This window comes from Channa argus, unplaced genomic scaffold (genome assembly GCF_033026475.1).
Source record: "Channa argus isolate prfri unplaced genomic scaffold, Channa argus male v1.0 Contig043, whole genome shotgun sequence".
Lineage (NCBI taxonomy): Eukaryota > Metazoa > Chordata > Actinopteri > Anabantiformes > Channidae > Channa > Channa argus.
The window spans coordinates 23,922-37,203 of record NW_027125262.1 but is presented as its reverse complement, the minus strand read 5'-3'; the positions used below and the strand labels follow the sequence as shown (position 1 = coordinate 37,203).

Genomic DNA, 13,282 nt, shown 5'->3' with positions numbered 1-13,282 from the left:
CTCCCGCCCGCCGTTCCGCTTCGGAGTCAGGCTGGAGCCTCATCAAAGGCTTACCTGCCTCGGTTACATAAGCAACAGAACATCGGTGTTGGGTAGGACGTACAGCTGAATCCATGGGGTTATTATAGAAACTAAAAGCCAGTGAATAACGCCTCCATGGCTGCATCCCATTGTTTTATATAATAAATAATTAATGTTGTCCCAGCTGATAATGAACAGCCCGGTCGCTGTCGAGAAAATTGACCCCCGGCTCCCCTGAGCCTGTGCCTTTTTGGGAGCACATATTTGTGCAAAAAGTTTTTCTATAACTTCAAAAAGTCCAAGTACAGGTCGAGACTTACTGACGATCTTCTTCAAGCCATAGTGAGGGTGTCAACTGCTTCCTCGCTCAAGCCAAATGTGGCTCAGCTATGTGAGAGGAAGCGCTGCCAGGTCTCTGGCAGCAGGAAGCAGGCAAGAGAAGCCATGTTTAGAAAAACCGTTCATGTTCAAAAGAACCCATTATAGTTAAAGAACTGTTAGTAGTGATGTTTGAGAAGATTAGATTTTTTGAACAAAGCTTTTTCAGTGGAATACCTGATGCAGCCCAGCCACACCCAGACTCTGCGTCCTGCAGCCCTCAGGTAATTTGAGTTTGAGACCCCTGGAATCAACAGACGGTGGCCTAGCCACCTTCGCGTGAGCCTCCAGGAGTGTTGTTGTGGCCGAGTGGTTAAGGCGATGGACTAGAAATCCATTGGGGTCTCCCCGCGCAGGTTCGAATCCTGCCAACAACGTGAAGTTCCCCTGATGTTGTTTTACCTTGGATAAGGTTCTTGATTGACCATTGCATAATTAGTGTTGTGTTCCTAGCTTGTTTTTCAGTACCAATTGGGAAAGTGTTGGGAACATCTGCTGAGGCATTGTACTGTATATTAATGAATATGCTGCTGCACATTGTAAAGGCTGAATAGTCCTAAACAAATACCATGCTGACCAAAACAAACTACAGTGAGCAATTACATTGCAACATAGTGGATCCGCCTTCCAACCACATTAGCCTTTTAAACTAAATGTCATTAAAATCTTTTGTCAGCTGGACTTGGCACCTAATCCAGGGATGGTGTAATTTGTTAGTGTTTTGGGGTTTTGTATATAGACAGGTTTTAAATTGTTATTGTATATAGTTTTTAGTTGTTGTGTTTGCACTCTCTCTTTAAAAAAATTTGGGGAAAAAAACTCAACTCTTGTGGTGTAATAGCAACACATCCATCCTTTGGGTGGAAGACTCCAGGTGCAAATCCTGGCAAGAGTGTGTTAGGTGCACAATCAGTATTTCATTTGCTGGGTTTCATATACCAGTTTTCATTAAGAGATTTTTAATAGAATCTGTCACCCTACTATGTGTTTATATTGAGGTAATAATGGGTGGTTGAGGTGTTTATATTAAGATGTGATTCTAATGATTTGCCCTAATTCATGTTTAAAATGAATTTGAACCATATCTCAATGTATGCTGAAGTATTGACACTTTCTGTGTTACTGTTACTGTGTATTATGGATTTTATATTGAATTTTTCTCCTTTTCTTTCTGTTTCTCTTCCCCCCTTCCTCTCTTCTTTTTTCTTCCCCCCCCTTAAAATTCCCTTTTCAACCAGTGTCCCTAGCTAGTTTTTCAGTACCATTTAGGAAAGTGTTGGGAAGATCTGCATTGTAAAGTCTGAATATTCCTAAAAAAATGCCATGCTGACCAAAACAAACTACAGTGAGCAGTTACATTACACCATAGTGAATCCGCCTTCCAACCACGTTAGTCTGTTAAACTAAATGTCATTGACATCTTTTGTCAGCTGGACTTGGCACCTAATCTTCTTACCTCTAATCTTCTGGATTAGAGGTACGTAGAACAACTCCCTCCCCACCCTTCGATAGCTCAGTTGGTAGAGCAGAGGACTGTAGGTTAGTCAGCTGGGATCCTTAGGTCGCTGGTTCAACTCTGGCTCGAAGGAGAACATTTTGGCGGAACAGTCCAGGTACTGCTCTAACGCCATGGCTACTTGTCCCTATACTAACATCTCCCGCTGCAAGGACATTTTTTCAAAGCTCTGCAACATGTTGCCTTTACTCACCAAAGCTCCTGCTCCAATTTACAGGACTGCTTTTGACCATGGATTAAAACAGGGTTCTCAAGCTTGCGGCCTGCGAGACAATATTTTGTGGCCCTCAGGACGATATGAAAGTTTAATCTTTAGTGCGGCCAGCGAGTTCTATACGAATGGCACTTTCCCGCGTTGTGTGCAGAAGGTTCCTTTTTTTGTGCAAGCTGGAGCTGAACGAACCTACCAATCACACTGGACTATATGGCTCCCGAGGGCGGGCCATCAGCCGGGGTTGATGCAAGCAGAGAAACATTGCACAACTATGGAGGCGCTCGTGTAACATCACATAGCCGTCATAGAATTCCTACTTGTTACTGTGTTTGAAATGAGAATGTTTGACTTCGAGCTGGACGAAGTCAATGTTACCGCCGTTAAGGACCAACACCGACGTTCCGTTGACGATGTCACTAATGGGTGTGGACCTTCAATGGGGCCATTCAGCCAGCTCCCGCCCGCCGTCCCGCTTCGGAGTCAGGCTGGAGCCTCATCAAAGGCTTACCTGCCTCGGTTACATAAGCAACAGAACATCGGTGTTGGGTAGGACGTACAGCTGAATCCATGGGGTTATTATAGAAACTAAAAGCCAGTGAATAACGCCTCCATGGCTGCATCCCATTGTTTTATATAATAAATAATTAATGTTGTCCCAGCTGATAATGAACAGCCCGGTCGCTGTCGAGAAAATTGACCCCCGGCTCCCCTGAGCCTGTGCCTTTTTGGGAGCACATATTTGTGCAAAAAGTTTTTCTATAACTTCAAAAAGTCCAAGTACAGGTCGAGACTTACTGACGATCTTCTTCAAGCCATAGTGAGGGTGTCAACTGCTTCCTCGCTCAAGCCAAATGTGGCTCAGCTATGTGAGAGGAAGCGCTGCCAGGTCTCTGGCAGCAGGAAGCAGGCAAGAGAAGCCATGTTTAGAAAAACCGTTCATGTTCAAAAGAACCCATTATAGTTAAAGAACTGTTAGTAGTGATGTTTGAGAAGATTAGATTTTTTGAACAAAGCTTTTTCAGTGGAATACCTGATGCAGCCCAGCCACACCCAGACTCTGCGTCCTGCAGCCCTCAGGTAATTTGAGTTTGAGACCCCTGGAATCAACAGACGGTGGCCTAGCCACCTTCGCGTGAGACTCCAGGAGTGTTGTTGTGGCCGAGTGGTTAAGGCGATGGACTAGAAATCCATTGGGGTCTCCCCGCGCAGGTTCGAATCCTGCCAACAACGTGAAGTTCCCCTGATGTTGATTTACCTTGGATAAGGTTCTTGATTGACCATTGCATAATTAGTGTTGTGTTCCTAGCTTGTTTTTCAGTACCAATTGGGAAAGTGTTGGGAACATCTGCTGAGGCATTGTACTGTATATTAATGAATATGCTGCTGCACATTGTAAAGGCTGAATAGTCCTAAACAAATACCATGCTGACCAAAACAAACTACAGTGAGCAATTACATTGCAACATAGTGGATCCGCCTTCCAACCACATTAGCCTTTTAAACTAAATGTCATTAAAATCTTTTGTCAGCTGGACTTGGCACCTAATCCAGGGATGGTGTAATTTGTTAGTGTTTTGGGGTTTTGTATATAGACAGGTTTTAAATTGTTATTGTATATAGTTTTTAGTTGTTGTGTTTGCACTCTCTCTTTAAAAAAATTTGGGGAAAAAAACTCAACTCTTGTGGTGTAATAGCAACACATCCATCCTTTGGGTGGAAGACTCCAGGTGCAAATCCTGGCAAGAGTGTGTTAGGTGCACAATCAGTATTTCATTTGCTGGGTTTCATATACCAGTTTTCATTAAGAGATTTTTAATAGAATCTGTCACCCTACTATGTGTTTATATTGAGGTAATAATGGGTGGTTGAGGTGTTTATATTAAGATGTGATTCTAATGATTTGCCCTAATTCATGTTTTAAATGAATTTGAACCATATCTCAATGTATGCTGAAGTATTGACACTTTCTGTGTTACTGTTACTGTGTATTATGGATTTTATATTGAATTTTTCTCCTTTTCTTTCTGTTTCTCTTCCCCCCTTCCTCTCTTCTTTTTTCTTCCCCCCCCTTAAAATTCCCTTTTCAACCAGTGTCCCGCCTTCCAACCACGTTAGTCTGTTAAACTAAATGTCATTGACATCTTTTGTCAGCTGGACTTGGCACCTAATCTTCTTACCTCTAATCTTCTGGATTAGAGGTACGTAGAACAAGTCCTTCCCCACCCTTCGATAGCTCAGTTGGTAGAGCGGAGGACTGTAGGTTAGTCAGCTGGGATCCTTAGGTCGCTGGTTCAACTCCGGCTCGAAGGATAATATTTTGGCGGAACAGTCCAGGTACTGCTCTAACGCCATGGCTACTTGTCCCTATACTAACATCTCCCGCTGCAAGGACATTTTTTCAAAGCTCTGCAACATGTTGCCTTTACTCACCAAAGCTCCTGCTCCAATTTACAGGACTGCTTTTGACCATGGATTAAAACAGGGTTCTCAAACTTGCGGCCTGCGAGACAATATTTTGTGGCCCTCAGGACGATATGAAAGTTTAATCTTTAGTGCGGCCAGCGAGTTCTATACGAATGGCACTTTCCCGCGTTGTGTGCAGAAGGTTCCTTTTTTTGTGCAAGCTGGAGCTGAACGAACCTACCAATCACACTGGACTATATGGCTCCCGAGGGCGGGCCATCAGCCGGGGTTGATGCAAGCAGAGAAACATTGCACAACTATGGAGGCGCTCGTGTAACATCACATAGCCGTCATAGAATTCCTACTTGTTACTGTGTTTGAAATGAGAATGTTTGACTTCGAGCTGGACGAAGTCAATGTTACCGCCGTTAAGGACCAACACCGACGTTCCGTTGACGATGTCACTAATGGGTGTGGACCTTCAATGGGGCCATTCAGCCAGCTCCCGCCCGCCGTCCCGCTTCGGAGTCAGGCTGGAGCCTCATCAAAGGCTTACCTGCCTCGGTTACATAAGCAACAGAACATCGGTGTTGGGTAGGACGTACAGCTGAATCCATGGGGTTATTATAGAAACTAAAAGCCAGTGAATCACGCCTCCATGGCTGCATCCCATTGTTTTATATAATAAATAATTAATGTTGTCCCAGCTGATAATGAACAGCCCGGTCGCTGTCGAGAAAATTGACCCCCGGCTCCCCTGAGCCTGTGCCTTTTTGGGAGCACATATTTGTGCAAAAAGTTTTTCTATAACTTCAAAAAGTCCAAGTACAGGTCGGGACTTACTGACGATCTTCTTCAAGCCATAGTGAGGGTGTCAACTGCTTCCTCGCTCAAGCCAAATGTGGCTCAGCTATGTGAGAGGAAGCGCTGCCAGGTCTCTGGCAGCAGGAAGCAGGCAAGAGAAGCCATGTTTAGAAAAACCGTTCATGTTCAAAAGAACCCATTATAGTTAAAGAACTGTTAGTAGTGATGTTTGAGAAGATTAGATTTTTTGAACAAAGCTTTTTCAGTGGAATACCTGATGCAGCCCAGCCACACCCAGACTCTGCGTCCTGCAGCCCTCAGGTAATTTGAGTTTGAGACCCCTGGAATCAACAGACGGTGGCCTAGCCACCTTCGCGTGAGCCTCCAGGAGTGTTGTTGTGGCCGAGCGGTTAAGGCGATGGACTAGAAATCCATTGGGGTCTCCCCGCGCAGGTTCGAATCCTGCCAACAACGTGAAGTTCCCCTGATGTTGTTTTACCTTGGATAAGGTTCTTGATTGACCATTGCATAATTAGTGTTGTGTTCCTAGCTTGTTTTTCAGTACCAATTGGGAAAGTGTTGGGAACATCTGCTGAGGCATTGTACTGTATATTAATGAATATGCTGCTGCACATTGTAAAGGCTGAATAGTCCTAAACAAATACCATGCTGACCAAAACGAACTACAGTGAGCAATTACATTGCAACATAGTGGATCCGCCTTCCAACCACATTAGCCTTTTAAACTAAATGTCATTAAAATCTTTTGTCAGCTGGACTTGGCACCTAATCCAGGGATGGTGTAATTTGTTAGTGTTTTGGGGTTTTGTATATAGACAGGTTTTAAATTGTTATTGTATATAGTTTTTAGTTGTTGTGTTTGCACTCTCTCTTTAAAAAAATGTGGGGAAAAAAACACAACTCTTGTGGTGTAATAGCAACACATCCATCCTTTGGGTGGAAGACTCCAGGTGCAAATCCTGGCAAGAGTGTGTTAGGTGCACAATCAGTATTTCATTTGCTGGGTTTCATATACCAGTTTTCATTAAGAGATTTTTAATAGAATCTGTCACCCTACTATGTGTTTATATTGAGGTAATAATGGGTGGTTGAGGTGTTTATATTAAGATGTGATTCTAATGATTTGCCCTAATTCATGTTTAAAATGAATTTGAACCATATCTCAATGTATGCTGAAGTATTGACACTTTCTGTGTTACTGTTACTGTGTATTATGGATTTTATATTGAATTTTTCTCCTTTTCTTTCTGTTTCTCTTCCCCCCTTCCTCTCTTCTTTTTTCTTCCCCCCCCTTAAAATTCCCTTTTCAACCAGTGTCCCTAGCTAGTTTTTCAGTACCATTTAGGAAAGTGTTGGGAAGATCTGCATTGTAAAGTCTGAATATTCCTAAAAAAATGCCATGCTGACCAAAACAAACTACAGTGAGCAGTTACATTACACCATAGTGAATCCGCCTTCCAACCACGTTAGTCTGTTAAACTAAATGTCATTGACATCTTTTGTCAGCTGGACTTGGCACCTAATCTTCTTACCTCTAATCTTCTGGATTAGAGGTACGTAGAACAAGTCCCTCCCCACCCTTCGATAGCTCAGTTGGTAGAGCAGAGGACTGTAGGTTAGTCAGCTGGGATCCTTAGGTCGCTGGTTCAACTCCGGCTCGAAGGAGAACATTTTGGCGGAACAGTCCAGGTACTGCTCTAACGCCATGGCTACTTGTCCCTATACTAACATCTCCCGCTGCAAGGACATTTTTTCAAAGCTCTGCAACATGTTGCCTTTACTCACCAAAGCTCCTGCTCCAATTTACAGGACTGCTTTTGACCATGGATTAAAACAGGGTTCTCAAGCTTGCGGCCTGCGAGACAATATTTTGTGGCCCTCAGGACGATATGAAAGTTTAATCTTTAGTGCGGCCAGCGAGTTCTATACGAATGGCACTTTCCCGCGTTGTGTGCAGAAGGTTCCTTTTTTTGTGCAAGCTGGAGCTGAACGAACCTACCAATCACATTGGACTATATGGCTCCCGAGGGCGGGCCATCAGCCGGGGTTGATGCAAGCAGAGAAACATTGCACAACTATGGAGGCGCTCGTGTAACATCACATAGCCGTCATAGAATTCCTACTTGTTACTGTGTTTGAAATGAGAATGTTTGACTTCGAGCTGGACGAAGTCAATGTTACCGCCGTTAAGGACCAACACCGACGTTCCGTTGACGATGTCACTAATGGGTGTGGACCTTCAATGGGGCCATTCAGCCAGCTCCCGCCCGCCGTCCCGCTTCGGAGTCAGGCTGGAGCCTCATCAAAGGCTTACCTGCCTCGGTTACATAAGCAACAGAACATCGGTGTTGGGTAGGACGTACAGCTGAATCCATGGGGTTATTATAGAAACTAAAAGCCAGTGAATCACGCCTCCATGGCTGCATCCCATTGTTTTATATAATAAATAATTAATGTTGTCCCAGCTGATAATGAACAGCCCGGTCGCTGTCGAGAAAATTGACCCCCGGCTCCCCTGAGCCTGTGCCTTTTTGGGAGCACATATTTGTGCAAAAAGTTTTTCTATAACTTCAAAAAGTCCAAGTACAGGTCGAGACTTACTGACGATCTTCTTCAAGCCATAGTGAGGGTGTCAACTGCTTCCTCGCTCAAGCCAAATGTGGCTCAGCTATGTGAGAGGAAGCGCTGCCAGGTCTCTGGCAGCAGGAAGCAGGCAAGAGAAGCCATGTTTAGAAAAACCGTTCATGTTCAAAAGAACCCATTATAGTTAAAGAACTGTTAGTAGTGATGTTTGAGAAGATTAGATTTTTTGAACAAAGCTTTTTCAGTGGAATACCTGATGCAGCCCAGCCACACCCAGACTCTGCGTCCTGCAGCCCTCAGGTAATTTGAGTTTGAGACCCCTGGAATCAACAGACGGTGGCCTAGTCACCTTCGCGTGAGCTTCCAGGAGTGTTGTTGTGGCCGAGTGGTTAAGGCGATGGACTAGAAATCCATTGGGGTCTCCCCGCGCAGGTTCGAATCCTGCCAACAACGTGAAGTTCCCCTGATGTTGTTTTACCTTGGATAAGGTTCTTGATTGACCATTGCATAATTAGTGTTGTGTTCCTAGCTTGTTTTTCAGTACCAATTGGGAAAGTGTTGGGAACATCTGCTGAGGCATTGTACTGTATATTAATGAATATGCTGCTGCACATTGTAAAGGCTGAATAGTCCTAAACAAATACCATGCTGACCAAAACAAACTACAGTGAGCAATTACATTGCAACATAGTGGATCCGCCTTCCAACCACATTAGCCTTTTAAACTAAATGTCATTAAAATCTTTTGTCAGCTGGACTTGGCACCTAATCCAGGGATGGTGTAATTTGTTAGTGTTTTGGGGTTTTGTATATAGACAGGTTTTAAATTGTTATTGTATATAGTTTTTAGTTGTTGTGTTTGCACTCTCTCTTTAAAAAAATTTGGGGAAAAAAACTCAACTCTTGTGGTGTAATAGCAACACATCCATCCTTTGGGTGGAAGACTCCAGGTGCAAATCCTGGCAAGAGTGTGTTAGGTGCACAATCAGTATTTCATTTGCTGGGTTTCATATACCAGTTTTCATTAAGAGATTTTTAATAGAATCTGTCACCCTACTATGTGTTTATATTGAGGTAATAATGGGTGGTTGAGGTGTTTATATTAAGATGTGATTCTAATGATTTGCCCTAATTCATGTTTAAAATGAATTTGAACCATATCTCAATGTATGCTGAAGTATTGACACTTTCTGTGTTACTGTTACTGTGTATTATGGATTTTATATTGAATTTTTCTCCTTTTCTTTCTGTTTCTCTTCCCCCCTTCCTCTCTTCTTTTTTCTTCCCCCCCCTTAAAATTCCCTTTTCAACCAGTGTCCCTAGCTAGTTTTTCAGTACCATTTAGGAAAGTGTTGGGAAGATCTGCATTGTAAAGTCTGAATATTCCTAAAAAAATGCCATGCTGACCAAAACAAACTACAGTGAGCAGTTACATTACACCATAGTGAATCCGCCTTCCAACCACGTTAGTCTGTTAAACTAAATGTCATTGACATCTTTTGTCAGCTGGACTTGGCACCTAATCTTCTTACCTCTAATCTTCTGGATTAGAGGTACGTAGAACAAGTCCCTCCCCACCCTTCGATAGCTCAGTTGGTAGAGCGGAGGACTGTAGGTTAGTCAGCTGGGATCCTTAGGTCGCTGGTTCAACTCTGGCTCGAAGGAGAACATTTTGGCGGAACAGTCCAGGTACTGCTCTAACGCCATGGCTACTTGTCCCTATACTAACATCTCCCGCTGCAAGGACATTTTTTCAAAGCTCTGCAACATGTTGCCTTTACTCACCAAAGCTCCTGCTCCAATTTACAGGACTGCTTTTGACCATGGATTAAAACAGGGTTCTCAAGCTTGCGGCCTGCGAGACAATATTTTGTGGCCCTCAGGACGATATGAAAGTTTAATCTTTAGTGCGGCCAGCGAGTTCTATACGAATGGCACTTTCCCGCGTTGTGTGCAGAAGGTTCCTTTTTTTGTGCAAGCTGGAGCTGAACGAACCTACCAATCACACTGGACTATATGGCTCCCGAGGGCGGGCCATCAGCCGGGGTTGATGCAAGCAGAGAAACATTGCACAACTATGGAGGCGCTCGTGTAACATCACATAGCCGTCATAGAATTCCTACTTGTTACTGTGTTTGAAATGAGAATGTTTGACTTCGAGCTGGACGAAGTCAATGTTACCGCCGTTAAGGACCAACACCGACGTTCCGTTGACGATGTCACTAATGGGTGTGGACCTTCAATGGGGCCATTCAGCCAGCTCCCGCCCGCCGTCCCGCTTCGGAGTCAGGCTGGAGCCTCATCAAAGGCTTACCTGCCTCGGTTACATAAGCAACAGAACATCGGTGTTGGGTAGGACGTACAGCTGAATCCATGGGGTTATTATAGAAACTAAAAGCCAGTGAATCACGCCTCCATGGCTGCATCCCATTGTTTTATATAATAAATAATTAATGTTGTCCCAGCTGATAATGAACAGCCCGGTCGCTGTCGAGAAAATTGACCCCCGGCTCCCCTGAGCCTGTGCCTTTTTGGGAGCACATATTTGTGCAAAAAGTTTTTCTATAACTTCAAAAAGTCCAAGTACAGGTCGAGACTTACTGACGATCTTCTTCAAGCCATAGTGAGGGTGTCAACTGCTTCCTCGCTCAAGCCAAATGTGGCTCAGCTATGTGAGAGGAAGCGCTGCCAGGTCTCTGGCAGCAGGAAGCAGGCAAGAGAAGCCATGTTTAGAAAAACCGTTCATGTTCAAAAGAACCCATTATAGTTAAAGAACTGTTAGTAGTGATGTTTGAGAAGATTAGATTTTTTGAACAAAGCTTTCTCAGTGGAATACCTGATGCAGCCCAGCCACACCCAGACTCTGCGTCCTGCAGCCCTCAGGTAATTTGAGTTTGAGACCCCTGGAATCAACAGACGGTGGCCTAGCCACCTTCGCGTGAGCCTCCAGGAGTGTTGTTGTGGCCGAGTGGTTAAGGCGATGGACTAGAAATCCATTGGGGTCTCCCCGCGCAGGTTCGAATCCTGCCAACAACGTGAAGTTCCCCTGATGTTGTTTTACCTTGGATAAGGTTCTTGATTGACCATTGCATAATTAGTGTTGTGTTCCTAGCTTGTTTTTCAGTACCAATTGGGAAAGTGTTGGGAACATCTGCTGAGGCATTGTACTGTATATTAATGAATATGCTGCTGCACATTGTAAAGGCTGAATAGTCCTAAACAAATACCATGCTGACCAAAACAAACTACAGTGAGCAATTACATTGCAACATAGTGGATCCGCCTTCCAACCACATTAGCCTTTTAAACTAAATGTCATTAAAATCTTTTGTCAGCTGGACTTGGCACCTAATCCAGGGATGGTGTAATTTGTTAGTGTTTTGGGGTTTTGTATATAGACAGGTTTTAAATTGTTATTGTATATAGTTTTTAGTTGTTGTGTTTGCACTCTCTCTTTAAAAAAATGTGGGGAAAAAAACACAACTCTTGTGGTGTAATAGCAACACATCCATCCTTTGGGTGGAAGACTCCAGGTGCAAATCCTGGCAAGAGTGTGTTAGGTGCACAATCAGTATTTCATTTGCTGGGTTTCATATACCAGTTTTCATTAAGAGATTTTTAATAGAATCTGTCACCCTACTATGTGTTTATATTGAGGTAATAATGGGTGGTTGAGGTGTTTATATTAAGATGTGATTCTAATGATTTGCCCTAATTCATGTTTAAAATGAATTTGAACCATATCTCAATGTATGCTGAAGTATTGACACTTTCTGTGTTACTGTTACTGTGTATTATGGATTTTATATTGAATTTTTCTCCTTTTCTTTCTGTTTCTCTTCCCCCCTTCCTCTCTTCTTTTTTCTTCCCCCCCCCCTTAAAATTCCCTTTTCAACCAGTGTCCCTAGCTAGTTTTTCAGTACCATTTAGGAAAGTGTTGGGAAGATCTGCATTGTAAAGTCTGAATATTCCTAAAAAAATGCCATGCTGACCAAAACAAACTACAGTGAGCAGTTACATTACACCATAGTGGATCCGCCTTCCAACCACGTTAGTCTGTTAAACTAAATGTCATTGACATCTTTTGTCAGCTGGACTTGGCACCTAATCTTCTTACCTCTAATCTTCTGGATTAGAGGTACGTAGAACAAGTCCCTCCCCACCCTTCGATAGCTCAGTTGGTAGAGCGGAGGACTGTAGGTTAGTCAGCTGGGATCCTTAGGTTGCTGGTTCAACTCCGGCTCGAAGGAGAACATTTTGGCGGAACAGTCCAGGTACTGCTCTAACGCCATGGCTACTTGTCCCTATACTAACATCTCCCGCTGCAAGGACATTTTTTCAAAGCTCTGCAACATGTTGCCTTTACTCACCAAAGCTCCTGCTCCAATTTACAGGACTGCTTTTGACCATGGATTAAAACAGGGTTCTCAAGCTTGCGGCCTGCGAGACAATATTTTGCGGCCCTCAGGACGATATGAAAGTTTAATCTTTAGTGCGGCCAGCGAGTTCTATACGAATGGCACTTTCCCGCGTTGTGTGCAGAAGGTTCCTTTTTTTGTGCAAGCTGGAGCTGAACGAACCTACCAATCACACTGGACTATATGGCTCCCGAGGGCGGGCCATCAGCCGGGGTTGATGCAAGCAGAGAAACATTGCACAACTATGGAGGCGCTGGTGTAACATCACATAGCCGTCATAGAATTCCTACTTGTTACTGTGTTTGAAATGAGAATGTTTGACTTCGAGCTGGACGAAGTCAATGTTACCGCCGTTAAGGACCAACACCGACGTTCCGTTGACGATGTCACTAATGGGTGTGGACCTTCAATGGGGCCATTCAGCCAGCTCCCGCCCGCCGTCCCGCTTCGGAGTCAGGCTGGAGCCTCATCAAAGGCTTACCTGCCTCGGTTACATAAGCAACAGAACATCGGTGTTGGGTAGGACGTACAGCTGAATCCATGGGGTTATTATAGAAACTAAAAACCAGTGAATAACGCCTCCATGGCTGCATCCCATTGTTTTATATAATAAATAATTAATGTTGTCCCAGCTGATAATGAACAGCCCGGTCGCTGTCGAGAAAATTGACCCCCGGCTCCCCTGAGCCTGTGCCTTTTTGGGAGCACATATTTGTGCAAAAAGTTTTTCTATAACTTCAAAATGTCCAAGTACAGGTCGAGACTTACTGACGATCTTCTTCAAGCCATAGTGAGGGTGTCAACTGCTTCCTCGCTCAAGCCAAATGTGGCTCAGCTATGTGAGAGGAAGCGCTGCCAGGTCTCTGGCAGCAGGAAGCAGGCAAGAGAAGCCATGTTTAGAAAAACCGTTCATGTTCACAAGAA

General features: G+C 44.0%; 10 non-coding genes across 10 annotated transcripts; all 10 read left to right on the top strand.

Moving 5' to 3' along the window:
- Positions 1 to 694: 694 nt before the first annotated feature.
- On the top strand, positions 695 to 776 carry trnas-aga (transfer RNA serine (anticodon AGA)). Its single transcript has one exon. It is a non-coding gene; the product is annotated as a tRNA-Ser (tRNA).
- A 1,125-nt stretch (positions 777 to 1,901) lies between these two features.
- On the top strand, positions 1,902 to 1,988 carry trnay-gua (transfer RNA tyrosine (anticodon GUA)). Its single transcript is given in 2 exon segments — positions 1,902 to 1,938; positions 1,953 to 1,988. It is a non-coding gene; the product is annotated as a tRNA-Tyr (tRNA).
- Positions 1,989 to 3,277: 1,289 nt separating this feature from the next.
- Positions 3,278 to 3,359, top strand: trnas-aga (transfer RNA serine (anticodon AGA)). Its single transcript has one exon. It is a non-coding gene; the product is annotated as a tRNA-Ser (tRNA).
- A 993-nt stretch (positions 3,360 to 4,352) lies between these two features.
- Positions 4,353 to 4,439, top strand: trnay-gua (transfer RNA tyrosine (anticodon GUA)). Its single transcript is given in 2 exon segments — positions 4,353 to 4,389; positions 4,404 to 4,439. It is a non-coding gene; the product is annotated as a tRNA-Tyr (tRNA).
- Positions 4,440 to 5,728: 1,289 nt separating this feature from the next.
- On the top strand, positions 5,729 to 5,810 carry trnas-aga (transfer RNA serine (anticodon AGA)). Its single transcript has one exon. It is a non-coding gene; the product is annotated as a tRNA-Ser (tRNA).
- A 1,125-nt stretch (positions 5,811 to 6,935) lies between these two features.
- Positions 6,936 to 7,022, top strand: trnay-gua (transfer RNA tyrosine (anticodon GUA)). The gene is given in 2 exon segments: positions 6,936 to 6,972; positions 6,987 to 7,022. It is a non-coding gene; the product is annotated as a tRNA-Tyr (tRNA).
- A 1,289-nt stretch (positions 7,023 to 8,311) lies between these two features.
- On the top strand, positions 8,312 to 8,393 carry trnas-aga (transfer RNA serine (anticodon AGA)). The gene has a single exon. It is a non-coding gene; the product is annotated as a tRNA-Ser (tRNA).
- Positions 8,394 to 9,518: 1,125 nt separating this feature from the next.
- Positions 9,519 to 9,605, top strand: trnay-gua (transfer RNA tyrosine (anticodon GUA)). Its single transcript is given in 2 exon segments — positions 9,519 to 9,555; positions 9,570 to 9,605. It is a non-coding gene; the product is annotated as a tRNA-Tyr (tRNA).
- Positions 9,606 to 10,894: 1,289 nt separating this feature from the next.
- Positions 10,895 to 10,976, top strand: trnas-aga (transfer RNA serine (anticodon AGA)). Its single transcript has one exon. It is a non-coding gene; the product is annotated as a tRNA-Ser (tRNA).
- A 1,127-nt stretch (positions 10,977 to 12,103) lies between these two features.
- On the top strand, positions 12,104 to 12,190 carry trnay-gua (transfer RNA tyrosine (anticodon GUA)). Its single transcript is given in 2 exon segments — positions 12,104 to 12,140; positions 12,155 to 12,190. It is a non-coding gene; the product is annotated as a tRNA-Tyr (tRNA).
- Positions 12,191 to 13,282: the final 1,092 nt, after the last annotated feature.